The sequence below is a fragment of the Anolis sagrei genome, chromosome Y (assembly GCF_037176765.1).
Source record: "Anolis sagrei isolate rAnoSag1 chromosome Y, rAnoSag1.mat, whole genome shotgun sequence".
Lineage (NCBI taxonomy): Eukaryota > Metazoa > Chordata > Lepidosauria > Squamata > Dactyloidae > Anolis > Anolis sagrei.
This window is the reverse complement of record NC_090035.1, coordinates 40,170,105-40,186,457: the sequence shown is the minus strand read 5'-3', so window position 1 is coordinate 40,186,457 and position 16,353 is coordinate 40,170,105. Positions and strand designations below refer to the sequence as shown.

Below are 16,353 nucleotides of genomic sequence, written 5' to 3'. Positions count from 1 at the left end.
TATTGATGTTACAATCCCTGGACTGTTCACTCCTTGGCTAGCCTTCAAGGAAGAATCCATGTTAAACCAGTATTCTGCTAAATTTTTATTTGGTTTGAGATTTTCTAAAATAAGAATTTAGACACAGATGTGAGTGTCTTCCTAATGGGAAAAAAGAATTTGAAATTAAAGTATCTGAATGAGACAGAAAGTGGAACATGCCTTGAGTGCTTAGCTCTTAGAAACATAAGCAGATGTTTCTGGGTCAAAAATAACAGATGCAACTAAAAATGACTTTTTATATCTAAATGAGACTGAAATAAAGGCTGGGGTGACTTGTAAGAGAAAGGGCTGCAAGCTCTTTTTCCTTCTCACATGAAGAAGAAATTTGTTTGCACATAGTGTGCTCAACCCTTCAATTGTACCTTATTTATTGATTTAAATGTGCAAACTGTTTGGAAGACCCTGAAAATCCAACAAACCTAAAATCAACCCACTCTTTCTTAAATAATTTTTATTTCAAAGATATTGGGGTTAGGGATGGGGATGGGGATAATAGTGAGGGAATGCAGCATTTATTTCGATAGAGAAGTATAAAAAAATTAAAATCGAGAGAAAAGTGATCAAAAGAAAAAAAAGAAAAAGAAAAAACTTTGAGGAAAAGATTATTTGACTCCTAATTTTTCTATCTATTTTAGTATATCTGCCCACTGTGATTTTATTTTCTGTATTTAATTGTGATTTTATATTGTTTGATGTACTTTTATATTTTTTTGTATTTTATCTTTTATTTTATTGTCGTTGTATGTTGTTATAAGAATTGCTGTACTGTATTGTAGGGCTTGGCCTCATGTAAGCTGCCCTGAGTCCCCTTGGGGAGATGGTGGCAGGGTATAAATAAAAATAATAATAATAATAATAATAATTATTATTATTATTATTATTTTATATCATATTGTCCACTTTGTCTTTATATATTTATATTAATTTTTTCTCATTTCAGAATTTTTTTCAATAAAGTCCAGTTTGTTGCTATCTTGGTGAGTCTTTAGATAGAATGTTAACAAATCTATATTTATTACATCCAATAGGAGCATCCAGTGGCGCAATGGGTTAAACCCTTGTGCCAGCAGGACTGAAAACCAAACGTCAGCAGTTCGAATCCGGGGAGAGCACGGTGAGCTCCCTCTGTCAGCTCCAGTTACCCATGCAGGGACACGAGAGAAGCATCCCACAAGGATGGTAAAACATCAAAACATCCGGGTGTACTCTGGGCAACGTCCTTGCAGACGGCCAATTCTCTCACACTAGAAGCGACTTGCAGTTTCCCAAGTCGCTCCTAACATGAATATCTATAATATAAATCTGTAAGGGGCGTCGTACGGAGCCGTATAACTCCACAACCCCCCAACGAAACTGAACCAGAATTGCCATGCCCCTAGGACAACCCACTCGGTACAAACTAATGTACTCCAAATTAAAAAAAAAACACCACAACAACGACAAAAACACCGCAAAACAACTGAACATGCGCACTGGCGCAAACTCCCCGGCACGCGCGCACGCACGGCCCCTCCCCCCGCGCGGCACACACACACGTGCGCGGTGCAAACTCCCCGCCACGCGCGCACGCGCCGCCCCTCACCCCCCCCCGCGTGGCACACACAAAGGGGTGGGGTGAAGGGAGGGGGCGTGTCTAACCGGAGAGGGAGGGAGGAGAGAAGGAGTGAGTCACGGAGGAAAGGGGTGGGGCGAAGGGAGGAGGCGTGTCTTCCAAGTCGCCCCCTCCCTTCTCCCCACCCCTTCCCTCCCTGAGTCACTCCTTCCCTCCTCCCCCCCCTCCGGAAAGACACGCCCCCTCCCTTCGCCCCACCCCTTCCCTCCCTGAGTCACTCCTTCCCTCCTCCCATCCCCTCCGGAAAGACACGCCCCCTCCCTTCGCCCCACCCCTTTCCTTCCAGGAGTCAATCAGGAAGAGAAGAGGTGGGGCGAAGGGAGGGGGCGTGTCTTTCCGGAGGGGGGGGAGGAGGGAAGGAGTGACTCAGGGAGGGAAGGGGTGGGGAGAAGGGAGGGGACGACTTGGAAGACAACAATGATGGATCCGGACCAAAGCATTCAATACGCCCTAATATCCACACAGATGGAGTTTGAGGGAAATAGACCTTGACATTTGGGAGTTGTAGTCACTGGGATTCAGAGTTTACCAAGACTCAAAGAGCATCCTGAACCCCACCAACGACAGAATTGGGGCAAACATGCCACACTGAACCCCCATGACCAACAGAAGATACTCAAGTTTACACACAAGCATAAAGAAGGGGGAGGACGGAGGGATGCCAGAGAGAGAGAGAGAGGGAGAGAGAGGGAGAGAGAGAAAGAGGGGAAAGGAAGGAGTGTGAGAGAGAGAAAGAGGGAAAGAGGGCGAGTGAAGGAAGGAAGAGAGGCCAGGCACAGACTTCAAAACTCTTACTAAAAGCCACAGCAACGCGTGGCAGGGCACAGCTAGTATATATATATATATGTGTGTGTGTGTGTGTGTGTGTGTTTGTGTGTGTCCAATATTTTCAGTATCCATTCTTCTCTAGTTGGATAATCCTTAACATTCCACTTCCTTGCGTTAGTGATTCTCGCTGTTGTAGTCAGATAGTTCAATAAAAGATCTTGAGTTTTGTCAAGTTTCATATCTATCATTCTTAATAGATAGTATCCTAGTTTCATCTGGAATTTCATTTTCAGTATTTCCTGAATGGTTTCATATCTCACTCAAAGATATAAAAGAAAATGGATCTACTGTCCTCAGAAAACTCAGAGGTCCTAACTATAGAGTGAATGGATCCTTCAAAAACTGAATTGGAATTTCTTGGCTCTGTCACGGTTCAGAATGCTAGAACTGTAATACTGTACCTTCACATGTGTGGCTTTGACTTTTGAGGATTTGAATACAAATGTAAGAATCTCCAGTGTGACTCTATGGCAGTGTTTCTCAACCTGGGGGTCAGGACCGCTGGTGGGGGGAGTTACCAAAGACCATCTAAAAACACATATTTCTAATAGTCTTAAGTACCCCTTTGGCAGAGACGGCTGAAGATCTCTCTGCCTATCCTTCTCTTCCTTTTTGGAAACAGGCAGCGAATGCTCCCACCAAAAGCCCTCTTCTGCTGTGACTGGCTGGTCTCTCAGTCAAGGGGAGAGCTATTTCTGTGACTCTAAATGAGGAGGGAAGAGCAGTGTCAATTCCTTCCAAATCCCACCAGTATTTTCTGGTGGTCATGGGGGTTCTGTGTGGGTAGTTTAGCCCAATTCTATCATTGGTAAGGTTCAAAGGGCTCTTTGATTGTAGGTGACCTATAATCCCACCAACAACCCCCAAATGTCAAGGTCTATTTTCGCCAAACTCTACTAGTGTTCACATTTGGGCATATTGAGTATTTCTGCCAAATTTGGTCCAAATCTCTCATTGTTTGAATCCACAGGGCTCTCTGGATGTAGCTAAACTACAACTCCAAAACTCAAGGTCAGTGGGTGTTCTGTGTGCCAAGTTTGGTTCAATTCCATCGTTGGTGGAATTCAGAATGCTCTTTGATTGTAGGTAATGAAGAGAGACTATTACCAGACTTCTCACTGGAAAGTATAAATGCATTTGGACCTTGTTAGACACATTAGCCCCTTAAACATCAATGAACATTCGTGTTGCTTTTGTAAATTAATTTGGCTGTTTTATTTTCACATTTTATATTAGTTAAAATTTTTGATAGATTGCGTTTTATTTTAGTTATAGTTGTTACATCTTTTAAGTGGGGTTATTCTGGGTTATTATATTATTTATTTATTTATTTATTTTGGGTACTTTTACCCCGCCCTTCTCAACCCCCGAGGGGGGACTCAGGGCGGCTTACAAAAAGGCACAATTTGATGCCTACATAGAATACATATACATATAAAAATAGCAATCAAACAATTATCACAGTTAACAGTCAGTATATAGCACCATCAATAAAAATAAAAAATAAAAATAAAAACACAATCAATAAAAAAGTAATCTCAAGCTCAGCGTTCGTCTTTCAGAGTTCCATAATTCCATTCCACTTTGTCAATTCCTGTCCATTGTCGAAATCCTTCTTTATCTGCCCGATTGTCCAAATGCCTGGTCCCAAATCAATGTTTTCAGTTTTTTCCTGAAGAAAAGGAGAGATGTCGCTGTTCTAATTTCCCCGGGGAGTGAATTCCACAGGTGAGGGGCCACCACCGAGAAGGCCCTGTTCCTCGTCTCCGCCAATCTCACTTGTGATAGAGGCGGGGTCGAGAACAGGGCCTCCCCAGAAGATCTTAGACTTCGAGGTGGGACGTAGAGGGAGATCCGTTCGGACAGATACACTGGGCCGGAACCGTATTTGTACTTCTTGACATTGAGGCATGGAATGTTTTCAGTTTTGTTTGTTGGAATCTGCCCTGAGTCCCCCAGGGGAGATAGGGCAGAATATAAATAAAAATTGATTGATTTATGATGATGATGATGAACTATAAATCCCAACAACTCCCAAATGAAAAAATCAACCCCCCCCAACCCCACCAGTATTCAAATTTGGTGTACTGGGTATTTGTGCCAAATTTGGTCCAGTGAATGAAAAATACATCCTGCATATAATATAGTTACATTACAATTCATAATACCAGCAAAATAACAGTATGAAATAGCAATGAAAATAATTGTATGGTTGGGGGTCACCCTAACATGAGGAACTGTATTAACTGTATTATTAAATCCCCTCCGGGGAGAGAAAGGTGGGGTAGAAATGTCGTAAATCTATCTATCTATCTATCTATCTATCTATCTATCTGTATCTATCTATCTAAATGCTCTGTGCATAATTAGTACCTTAAAAACAAAAGAACCAATGAACGAAATCACACCAAATTTGGCAACAAAACGTCACACAACACAAGGAGTGACCATCACTCAAAAAATTATGATTTTGTCATTTGGGAGTTGTAGTTGCTGGGATTTATAGTTCACCTACAATCAAAGAGCATTCTGAACTCCACCAATGATGGAATTGAATCAAACTTGGCACACGGAACTCCCACGACCATCCAGTCCAACTCCATTCACCAGGGCAAGAAAACGTAATCAAAGTCCTCCTGACAAAAAGCCATCCAGCCATAGATATAGATAGATAAATAGATAGATAGATAGATAGATAGACATACAGACAGACGGATGGATGGATGGATGTGATTCACACACACAGAGATATAGTATCATAGATTTGAAAGGCACACTTAAAGAAGGACAAAGATATGTTGCATGTTCCAGGGTGGGCAAACCAGACACTCTCCACATCAAGCATAAAGAAATTACCTATGTTAGAAACCTACACTTTCTCGTTACTTTATTTTCCAAATCAACAGGTTGGGCCACAGCAACGCGTGGCAGGGAACAGCTAGTAAATTAATAAATATTAAGGGGTTGCAGCATTAGGAACAGACAAGTGCGTAAGAAGCTGCAAAGTCTTCATGCTGAATGCTCTCACCCTTTCCTGGCAAGTTCAGAATGAAAAAAGAACAGAGTTTAAAAGACAGTACAATTGCCCAAAGTCTAAGGACAGCTATTTTAAAAGTCTGGGAGCACAGCCAACATGGCACAGCTGATGTAAGAGCCCAAAGCCCTGTTAGCTCCTGAGCCGCAAAGGCATGGCCGGGGGCAGGAAATGAGGTGTGAAGGGATACCAAAGACCTAGTGTGGGTGTGACGGAAGTAAGAGAGGAAGACGCTACAACAGCTATTTCCCTTCTTGTCTGACTGCCAGCTTGCAGGGTCAGCTCCCACCACAAGCAATGCCTCTGCTCTTAACAAAGCAAAACAGGTAATAATAGCTGTAACAGGTGTGCTCTCCCATTTTGGGGGGCTGTTTGTTTTTGTTGGATGTCTTCTAGTCCTGAGGTATCAAACCTGTTTCCATCACATCAGCCTCATGCTTGCCTTCAGAGGGCCGGAAATTCCATGGGCAGAGAATGAATGGAAATGGAGAGCCAACTACATTTTTTTTACATAGTGGTCGTTGCTCTTTGGTTTGCACCCAATTTAGATCTTATAGAATCATAGTTGGAAAAGACCTCATGGGCCATCCAGTCCAACCCCTTTCTGCCAAGAAGCAAGAAAATCAAATTCAAAGCACCCCCAACAGATGGCCATCCAGCCTCTGTTTAAAAGCTTCCAAAGATGGAGCCTCCACCACATTCCAGGGGCAGAGAGTTCCACTGCTGCTCTCAAAGTCAGGAAGTTCTTCCTAATGTTCAGATGGAATTTCCTTTCTTGTAGTTTGAAGCCATTGCTCCAGATGGCTTCAAACTGGATGGTCCCCAGATGGTATTGGACAACAACTCCCATCACTTTGTATTATCCACCATGCAGATTGGCGAGAATAGGAATTGCACCCCAAGAGTCCTTGTGACTTAGGTGGGGGAAAGGTTAAAGGATATTTAAAGACATAAGACATCCTAGCCACAAGCCATGCCAAACTAATATGATTTTTATTTTTTTATTTATTTATTTACCTTACTTATATACCGCTGTTCTCAGCCTGAAGGCGACTCACAGCGGTTCGCAACAAATACGAATAGCAAAAATTCAGTGCTACAGTATAGAAACAGTTAACAGTTAACAGTATAGACGGACTTCCGGTAGGGGAATCATGGCGGACGCCACGGCTGGCTGAGCTCCTGCTGAATAGCTTGGCCAACCGACCTTGTCAGACGCTAAGGAAGGACATAAGCCCTTCCCCACGAAGACTGGAGGTCAACGTGGTGCCAACCAAAGGGGGAAACCTCGCCAACGGGACATCCCCTGTTTTCAGGGGGTGCAGCCCAAGCTGGGGGAAAGACCCGGAGGACGCGAGCGTGGCAAAGGTGCACCTGGAAGGGAAGGTGAGAACGCCAGCCCCTATTTTAACCTGTAAAGAAACCAGAAAAGAAAGCAACTCAGAAGTTAAGGGGTGTCAAGTGACACAAAAAGACAAATATAACAGAGGCCGGGAAAGAACAAGAGAGAGAAGAGGTCGGGCCCCTTTAAGAGAAAAAAGGTGATAGATGACGACAAAGAAGCCACGTAGGAGGCGGGGAAACTGACCCTGAGCGTGGCCGAGACTCAGCACCTGCCAAGGACCAAAGAAGATCCTTTTAGTCATGTATATTTACCTTAAACATACGCAAACCTCGTAAAGAAAAGATTGATCGCGCCAGAGACACAGCAGAGGAAAACAACGGCCGACGAGTAAGTGCTGGGCGACGCGATCGGAAGAACGCCGGTTGTGGGCGGGGCCAGACCAGAGCAGAGGAGGCGGAAGGCCCGCGCATCCGAGCACTTCCGCGGAGGAGAAGGGCCCCGGACGGGCCCGAAGAAGACCGGAGGGTGAGGGAGAAGGAGTCGAAGAGACAAGGGTGCGGTGCAGAGTGGAACGGGAGAAGGACGAAGGAAGGAGGGAGGGAAGCTGGAGATTGGAGAAGGAGAAGGGAGGAGACGTGTGCACCTAGCAACGGAGGCGGAGTGGCGGAGCAAGAAGCAAAGACTCCAAAACGCGCAGCGATAGAAAGGGGAGAGGCAAGAGACAGAAAACTCGACAGAACAGGAAAGAGGGGGCCAACAAAACGAAACTGGACACCACAGGCGAAAGCAAGGTAAAGGAAACATCGACTGACCCCAACATACAAGTCAGTTTAGTATTCCAGCCAGAGATATAAAACGGCTGGAAGAGACTTTTACTACCCCTCCCCTCACTACCCCTTGTGAAGCCTTGTACCCGCCCCCAGTTAATCTTTCCTTCCCCCCCCCCTCCACCATATCAGGATTATACAGAAGTGTAATGTTCATCAGCTAAACTCTCCCATTCCCCCCTACTGCACTGAGAGGCCGTGAACTGAATCCAGGGACAGGAAAAGGGAACCACAGCTGAGGAAAGACAGGATAGAGAATTGAAGAAGGACTCTGTGCAAAGGCTTATTAATCCAAAGGAGGAAACCTTTCCTTGCAGCACCAATAAGGACCTTTTCCCTCGCGCCCCCCCTTCTTTTTTTCTTTTTTTTTCTTCTTTTCTTTTTTTTCTTCTTCTATCTCTTCTCTTTCTTTCTCTTTTCTTTTTCTTTTCCCTCCTTTTCCCCCTTCTTTTCTTCTATCCATCTTTCTCTTCTCTCTCTCTTCTCTTCCTACGGGGGGTGGGGGGGGGGGGAAGTGCCAAGGACATACATGTACTAAAACCCACTAGAATAGAACAATACCTACAACTACAAAGTGGGACTGTCCATGTCTACTTCTAAGGCATAGAGGCATAGAGAAATTTCTAGAAAAAAAAAAAAGAATAAATAAATAAATTAAAAATAATAATAATAATAAAGTAGACAGAAAACAGAGGAAATACTTTGAAAAAGAGACTACAGGCGACATGGCCACACCAAAATTAAAAATAGATAAAGAAAAGGACAAGGAAAGAAAACTGCAAACTAGAAAGGACTCGTTAACAAAGGATGTGACGATAAAAGACACGATGGCAAAAGAACCCACCATGGAAGAAAACACAGACAAAAAAGAAGAGTTCACTATGAAAGACCTAATGAGAGAAATCTTGAAAATACAGACGGACATGCAAAGACTAGAAGGAAAGCAAGATAGACAATATAACAACATCAAGAAAGAAATGGAGGACATGAGAAAGGAGATCAAAGAAGAACTGCAAGTGGCAATGAAGGAAGAAGTAAAAACTATATATAAAGAAATAGAAGACATGAAACAAGGAAGAAAAGAAGACTCAAAAGAAAACAAAGAACTTAAACACCATCAAAAAGAACTGGAAAAAGCGATGCACACAATGGAAAGGAAAATGGAATCACTGCAAACGCAACAAGAAAACTTGGAGGCAAAGGAAAAAGAGTTTCAGCTAAGATTTAGAAACATACAAGAAGAAGAAAAAGAAAACATCAAAGAAGTAATCGCAAAAATAGTGGCACAGATTCTCCAATTAGACCAGGAAGATATCAAAGACAACATAGATAGGGTCTTCAGAATCCAATCAGACTATGCAAAAAAACACAACGTTCCTAGAGACGTGATAGTTTGTTTTGGAAAGAAATCCATGCGAGACGAAATACTGAAGGAAAACGCCACGAAACCCACATACCATAATGGCAGCAAGGTCGCAATCTTAAAAGAACACCCAAGAGCAGTACTAGAGAGAAGGCGAAAATATTTTTTCCTTACCGACGAACTGAAAAGAAGAAGCGTAAGATTCAAATGGGAAAGGAGAGAGGGAATAATGGTAACTTGGGAAGGCAACAAACACTGGCTAACATCAGAAACAAAAGCTAAAATGTTCTATGATAAATTTTTGAGCAAGGAAGATAATGAAAAGAAGAACGATAAGAATGAAGAGGACAACGAAGAAGAGGAAACCCAGGAGACCATCCAGGAAAGACTAAGGAAGAGACCAAGAGAATTTTCCCCCAAAGGATACAAAAGCTTGGTGGAACTGACAGCTGCGAATGGGAAAAGTGACGCAGGAGTACGGAACATAAATGACTCAAAATATTAAGATATATTCAAATAATGTAAATGGTCTAAACAATCCCAATAAAAGGGCAAAAATTTGGTACCAACTCAATAAAGAACATTATGATATAATGCTATTGCAAGAAACCCACATATGTCAGCGACATGTATCGTATCTAAACCAAAAAAAATTGGGGAAAGTGTATTATGCGGCGGGTAGGGAAAAGAAAAGAGGGGTAGTAATGTATGTTAAGGAAATGATCCAATCAAAACAGGTGTTCAAAGACCAAGAGGGAAGAATGTTGGGTGTGGTTATAGAATTTGATGGAAAAAAAGTACTGATATGCAATATTTATGCCCCCAACGGTGCAAAAACAAAATTCATAGACTCCCTACATAAAAAAATACTCGATCAAGAATATGATGACCTAATCATCATGGGAGACTTTAATGGGGTCATAGATAGCAATCTAGATAGGAAGACAGAAAAGAGAACAAAAGCCAAAAAACATCAGATGGGAGAACTCCCTAGGGAATGCAGCAAACTAAGAGAGAATTTAGGCCTTCAAGACATATGGAGATTTCTCCATAAGGACGAAAAGGACTTCACATTTTACTCGGATTGCCACAGCTCGTGGTCTCGTATTGACATGGTGTGGGGAACAGAGAGAATAATAGCCAAAACTGTTAAGGTCAGGATACTTCCAAGAACGACCTCAGACCACGCCCCCCTTGAACTAATTATTGAAAAGCCAGGGAACAAAATAAGAAATAGGACATGGAGATTAGACGACCAACTAATAAGAGACCATAAAGACCAGGATACAAACAGAAAAATACTAGAGGAGTTTTTCAACATTAACACAGAAAAGGACACAACAATAGATATTATCTGGGACACATCTAAGGCATACATTAGAGGCCATTTCATGCAACAAAAAGCAAGAAAAAACAGAATAAGAAATAGAGAAAAAAGGGAGATAGAAGAAAACATAAAAAAAAGGGAAGAAGAACTTAAAAAACAACCGAATAAGAAATCAGCAAAATTACAATTAGAAATATTAAAGAAAAGATGGGACACATTACAACTAGAGGAAATAAGCAAAAAATTAAAATTTATAAGACAAAACCAATTCGAAAATGCTAATAAAATAGGAAAATATTTAGCATGGAAGGTAAGAAGGAAAAAAGATAAACAACAAATAAATAAAATAGAGGATGGTGAGAGGACTTACACGAAACAATTAGACATAGAAGAGCAATTTAGAAAATTCTACAGAAAACTATACATGGACGACAATATACCCAAAGAAAAAGTAATAAACTATCTAGGGAAACAAAAAATAAAGAAACTCACCGAGGAGGAAAGAGAAATATTAAATAAAACAATAACAGAAGAAGAGATAAAGGAAATAATATCTAAACTTCCAGCGAATAAGTCCCCGGGCCCTGACGGATTAACGGAAAAATATTACAAAACATTTAGCGAGTTATTAACACCACAACTAGCAAAGGTAATGAACAAAATCCTAGAAAATAAGACACCCCCAGAGACATGGAAAACAGCACACATAACGGTAATACCGAAGGAAGGCCAGGACACAACAAAAGTCTCAAATTACCGCCCAATAGCATTACTTAACGTTGACTACAAAATATTCGCGGGCGTGATGGCAGCAAGATTAAAAAAGGTGCTGGAAAAAAGAATCAATGCAGATCAGACGGGTTTTTTACCAGGTCGGCAAATAAACAGAAACATGAGGCTGATACTAGATACAATAGAATACTATAACAACCACAGACAAAATGAAGCAGGACTCCTATTTTTAGACTCGGAGAAGGCCTTCGACAGGGTCAACTGGGGATTCATAACAGAGTTAATAAAAGAAATGGATGCTGGGCACCAATTCATCAATGCGATCAAAGCAATATACTCGCAACAATCAGCGAGAATTATAGTAAACGGTCAAATATCAGAACCAATTAAAATAACAAGAGGCACGAGACAGGGATGCCCAATATCCCCACTGATTTACATCATGACCCTGGAGGTACTGTTAGACAGTATCAGGACCAATAAAGAAATCAAAGGCCTAAAAATAAGATCACATAGTTATAAAGTGGCAGCTTTTGCGGACGACCTAGTAGGAGTAATAGAAGACCCGATAAGACAATGGGAGAGATGGTGGTCAGAAATCACAGCCTTTGGCGAGGTCGCAGGGCTAAAAATAAATAAAAATAAGACAAAATTCCTAGTTAAAAACATGTCAAAGGAAAAAAAAGACGAACTGCAAAGATTATCAGGAGTAGAAGTAACATCAAAGGTAAAATATTTGGGAATTACCATAACATCCAGCAACGCACAGTTAATAAAAAATAATTACGATACCAGATGGAATCAGATAAAGGAAAAGATGAAAAGATGGCAGAGATTAGAACTATCCCTTCTGGGGAGAGTCGCGTTAGCGAAAATGAACATCTTAGCGGAGGTACTTTACCTCTTTCGAATGATTCCTGTAGTAAGAACAAAAAGCACGATAGCTAAATGGCAGAAAGAACTAAATAAATTTATATGGCAAAACAAGAGGGCCAGGATAAAATTCAGGAACATGAGCGACGATCCGAAGAGGGGAGGGCTCGGACTACCGGACCTCCAACTCTATTACGACGCTGCAGCACTAGCGTGGGTAAAGGAATGGGCAACGCTAAAAGACGAAAGACTGCTGCTGTTAGAAGGGGAAGACCTAAATAAAGGATGGCACAGCTATATGTGGAAAGGGAAGGCCACCAAAGAAAAGAACTTCCATAACCATCCTATTAGGGCGTCAATAATAAAAGTATGGAACAAATATAAGGGGAGATGGTACCAAAAAACACCAACATGGTTCTCCCCAAACGAGGCCGACCAAAGGAGGGAAACAGCTAGGGGTAAATGGTTGAGATACAAACAACTCCTGAAGATAACAAACCAGGAGACAAAATTAAAAACATTAGAGGAAATAAAAACACTGGATCCAGATTTCTCCTGGTTCCAATATTGGCAGGTATATGAGAATTTTAAAGAGGACAAAAAAATAGGATTCGAAACCAAAGAGAAAGCATGGGATAAGATCCTAAACATAGAGAGAAAAGTGATCAAAGTTTTATACCAACAGTTGTTATTATGGGCATCAGAAGAGGAGCAAGTGAAGGAAGTTATGATTAAATGGGCTAGAATGATAGACCGCACGATAACAATGTCAGAGTGGGAGGGGATTTGGAAAAGAAAACTAAAGTATGCATATGCCGCAGAAATAAAGGAAAACTGGCTCAAAATGTTTTACCTATGGTATCAGACACCGGAAAAAATAGCGAAATATAGTAAGGGAAGGTTGGATAGGAAGTGCTGGCGATGCGAAAAGAAATTGGGAACCTTCAAACATATGTGGTGGGATTGTAAGATTGTTAAAAAATTTTGGAAAGAGATACACCACAAGATAAAGAACATACTACAAATTAACCTAGAATTTACACCAGAACACTTCCTATTGGGAATGAACAACCCCACCATAGACAAAAACGATGAGAAAATCATGTTTTACCTCACCACGGCAGCCCGAATGTGTGTAGCCCGAAGATGGAAAAACAAAGAAACAGCAGACTTCAATCAGTGGATGACTAAATCCATGGATATTATGAACATGGACTTACTAACAGAGAGACTCAGGAAAAATGTACAACCGAAAGAAAATACTGATTGGAGCAAATTCATAACTTTCATAAAAGAAAACAATGAGAACAATGGATAGATCACGAAGGGAGAGTGACACCAAAGAATAAGTCTCTAGAGAAGAAGGCCACCGACCAAGAAGAGGCAAATTAAACAATAAAGGCACTCAGAATTTTACGCTTAAACACCCTGGAAGTCAACAAGTATGTTGAGATGTGATTTATGTAAGTTATGCATGTAAGTGATAGATGTATGTATGTAGCTTTTATATGTTTCTGTGCACATGGGGGGGGGGATGTTAACAGAGTGGGAGGGGGAGGGGAGGGTAGGAGGAGGGGTAGGCAAGGGGGAGGAAAGGGAAACCTAATAATTTAAAGATAAGGTAACACCAGCCCCCAGCAACAACGGAAACAGTGAGAATCAAAAGGAGAAATAAAAGCAGACTAGAAAACTAAGGGGCTGGAAAAGGGAGAGATAGGTTAAACTGTATAGAACAAGAGGATATTTATTATGTGATATGTCATTGTATAGGATGTGTTTTGCATGTATATGTGTCTGTCGGGGCATCGCCCCTGTCTTTTTTTTAAATATATTGCAATAAAAATTATTTTTAAAAAAAACAAAAAACAGTTAACAGTATAGAAACAGTTAACACATTACACAATTAATAAACAGTTACTACAATACCCATTCACTGTCGTCTCGTCATCAAAAACATGTTCCAGATTCGTCATCCATTGTTCCATTCCAGTGTTCATTAACCAATCATTGCATTAATTATTCGAACGCCTGCTCAAACAGCCAGGTCTTCACTTTTTTGCAGAATACCCTTATTTATTTATTTATTTATTTATTTATTATTTGCTTTACTTCTATACTGCCTTTCTCAGCCGGAATGGTGACTCAAGGCGGTTTACATAGTAAAGGTTATCATAACAATATCAAAGAAGACAATTAAAAACACATTATACAAGATATACAGATTAAAAACAATCATTATCATAAGCCTCAGCAAGCAAATCAGAATCCGTAATCATAATCCTATACCAATTCCTATGTTCGGTTGTACCATCTTCATGAATTCATTGCACTATTTAGCCAAACGCTTGTTCGTAAAGCCAAGTCTTAACCTTCCTCCAGAATGCCAGCAGTGAAGGGGCCTGTCTGATGTCCACAGGTAGGGCATTCCCCAGCCGAGGGGCCATCACCAAGAAGGCCCTGTCCCTCGTCCCCGCCAAACGCACCTGCGATGCAGTTGGGACCGAGAGCAGGGCCTCCCCAGACGATCTTAATGTCCTAGTCGGTTCATAGGTGGAGATGCGTTCGGAGAGGTAAGTAGGGCCAGAACCGTTTAGGGCTTTATAGGCTAAAGCCAGCACCTTGAATTGTGCCCGGTAGCAGATTGGCAGCCAGTGGAACTGGCGCAACAGAGGAGTGGTGTGCTCCCTGAGTGCCGCTCCTGTTAGCAACCTGGCTGCCGAGCGTTGGACCATTTGAAGCTTCCGAGCAGTCTTCAAGGGCAACCCCACATAGAGAGCGTTGCAGTAGTCTAAGCAGAATGTAACCAGAGCGTGGACTACCGTGGCCAAGTCAGACTTCCCAAGGTACGGGCGCAGCTGGCGCACGAGTTTTAACTGTGCGAATGCTCCCCTGGTCACTACCGAAACCTGGGGTTCCAGGCTCAGTGATGAGTCCAGGGTCACACCCAAACTGCGAACCTGTGTCTTCAAGGGGAGTGCGACCCCATCCAACACAGGCTGAAACCCTATACCCTGTTTGGCCTTGCGACTGACCAGGAGTACCTCTGTCTTGTCTGGATTCAATTTCAATTTGTTCACCCTCATCCAGACCGTCACAGCAGCGAAGCACTGGTTCAGGACCTGAGCAGCCTCCTTAGTAGCAGGTGGAAAGGAGTGACAGAGTTGGACATCATCCACGTACAGATGACACCGTGCCCCGAAACTCCGGATGATCTCCCCCAGCGGCTTCATGTAGATGTTGAACAACATGGGAGACAGTATTGAGCCCTGAGGAACCCCACAAGACAAAGGTTGTGGCGTTGAGCAGGTGTCTCCCAGTAACACCTTCTGAGATCGACCCTCTAGGAATGACCGGAGCCACTGCAAAACAGTACCTCCAAGACCCATCCCCGCGAGGCGTCCCCGTAGGATACCATGGTTGACGGTATCGAAGGCCGCTGAGAGGTCCAACAGCACCAACAGGGACACACTCCCCTTGTCGAGCTCCCGGCGCAGATCATCCACTAAGGCGACCAAGACTGTCTCGGTACCATGTCCCGGCCTAAAGCCAGACTGTGCCGGATCAAGATAATCCATGTCTACCAAGAATACCTGGAGTTGTGAGGCCACCACACGTTAGACTTTGCCCAAAAAGGGGAGATTGGAAACTGGCCGATAGTTGACGAATTGAGTGGGGTCCAGTGATGGTTTTTTCAACAGCAGTTTTATTATAGCTTGTTTTAAGCTCTCTGGAATGATGCCTTCCTGAAGGGAGGCATTAACCACCTCCTTTACCCACTCAGCCAATCCCCCTCTGGCTTCCTTCAAGAGCCAGGATGGACAGGGGTCTAGGATGCATGTGGTAGGCCTCATTCCTCCAAGTATCTTGTCCATATCTTCGGGTTTCACCAATTGAAATGAATCCAATAAAACCGGACAAGCAGATGCTCCAGCTACATCCTCAACTGTTGCCATTAATATGGTGTCCAGACCAGAACGGATCAAAGCGACTTTGTCCGCAAAGAACTGAGCAAAAGCATCACAGCGGGCTGCCGGGTTGTCAGGGCTCCCGTCCTGAGCGACGGGATTTAAAAGGCCTCTGACAACTCGAAACAGCTCCGCCGGTCGGTTCTTTGCAGACGCAATAGTAGCCGCAAAGAAAGATTTCTTTGCGGCCTTTATTGCCACGACATATGCCCTTAAGAAGGACACAAACCGTGTTTGGTTTGGCTCGCTCGGATCCGAACGCCACACGCTCTCTATTTCCCTCTTCTTTCGCTTCATCACTGCCAACTCCTCGTTGAACCAAGGAGTTGGTTTAGCTCGGCTACTTGAGAGGGGACGTTCCGGAGCAATCGTGACTATTGCCCTGGTCATCTCCCTATTCCAGAG

The 16,353-nt window shown here is 42.7% G+C and overlaps 1 protein-coding gene across 5 annotated transcripts in view; it reads right to left on the bottom strand.

Annotated features, from left to right (window-relative positions):
- LOC137095714 (protein argonaute-1-like) overlaps nucleotides 1–16,353 on the bottom strand; it is a 247,671-nt gene that overhangs the window by 154,857 nt on the left and 76,461 nt on the right. The gene's annotated exons all lie outside the window — the stretch shown is intronic.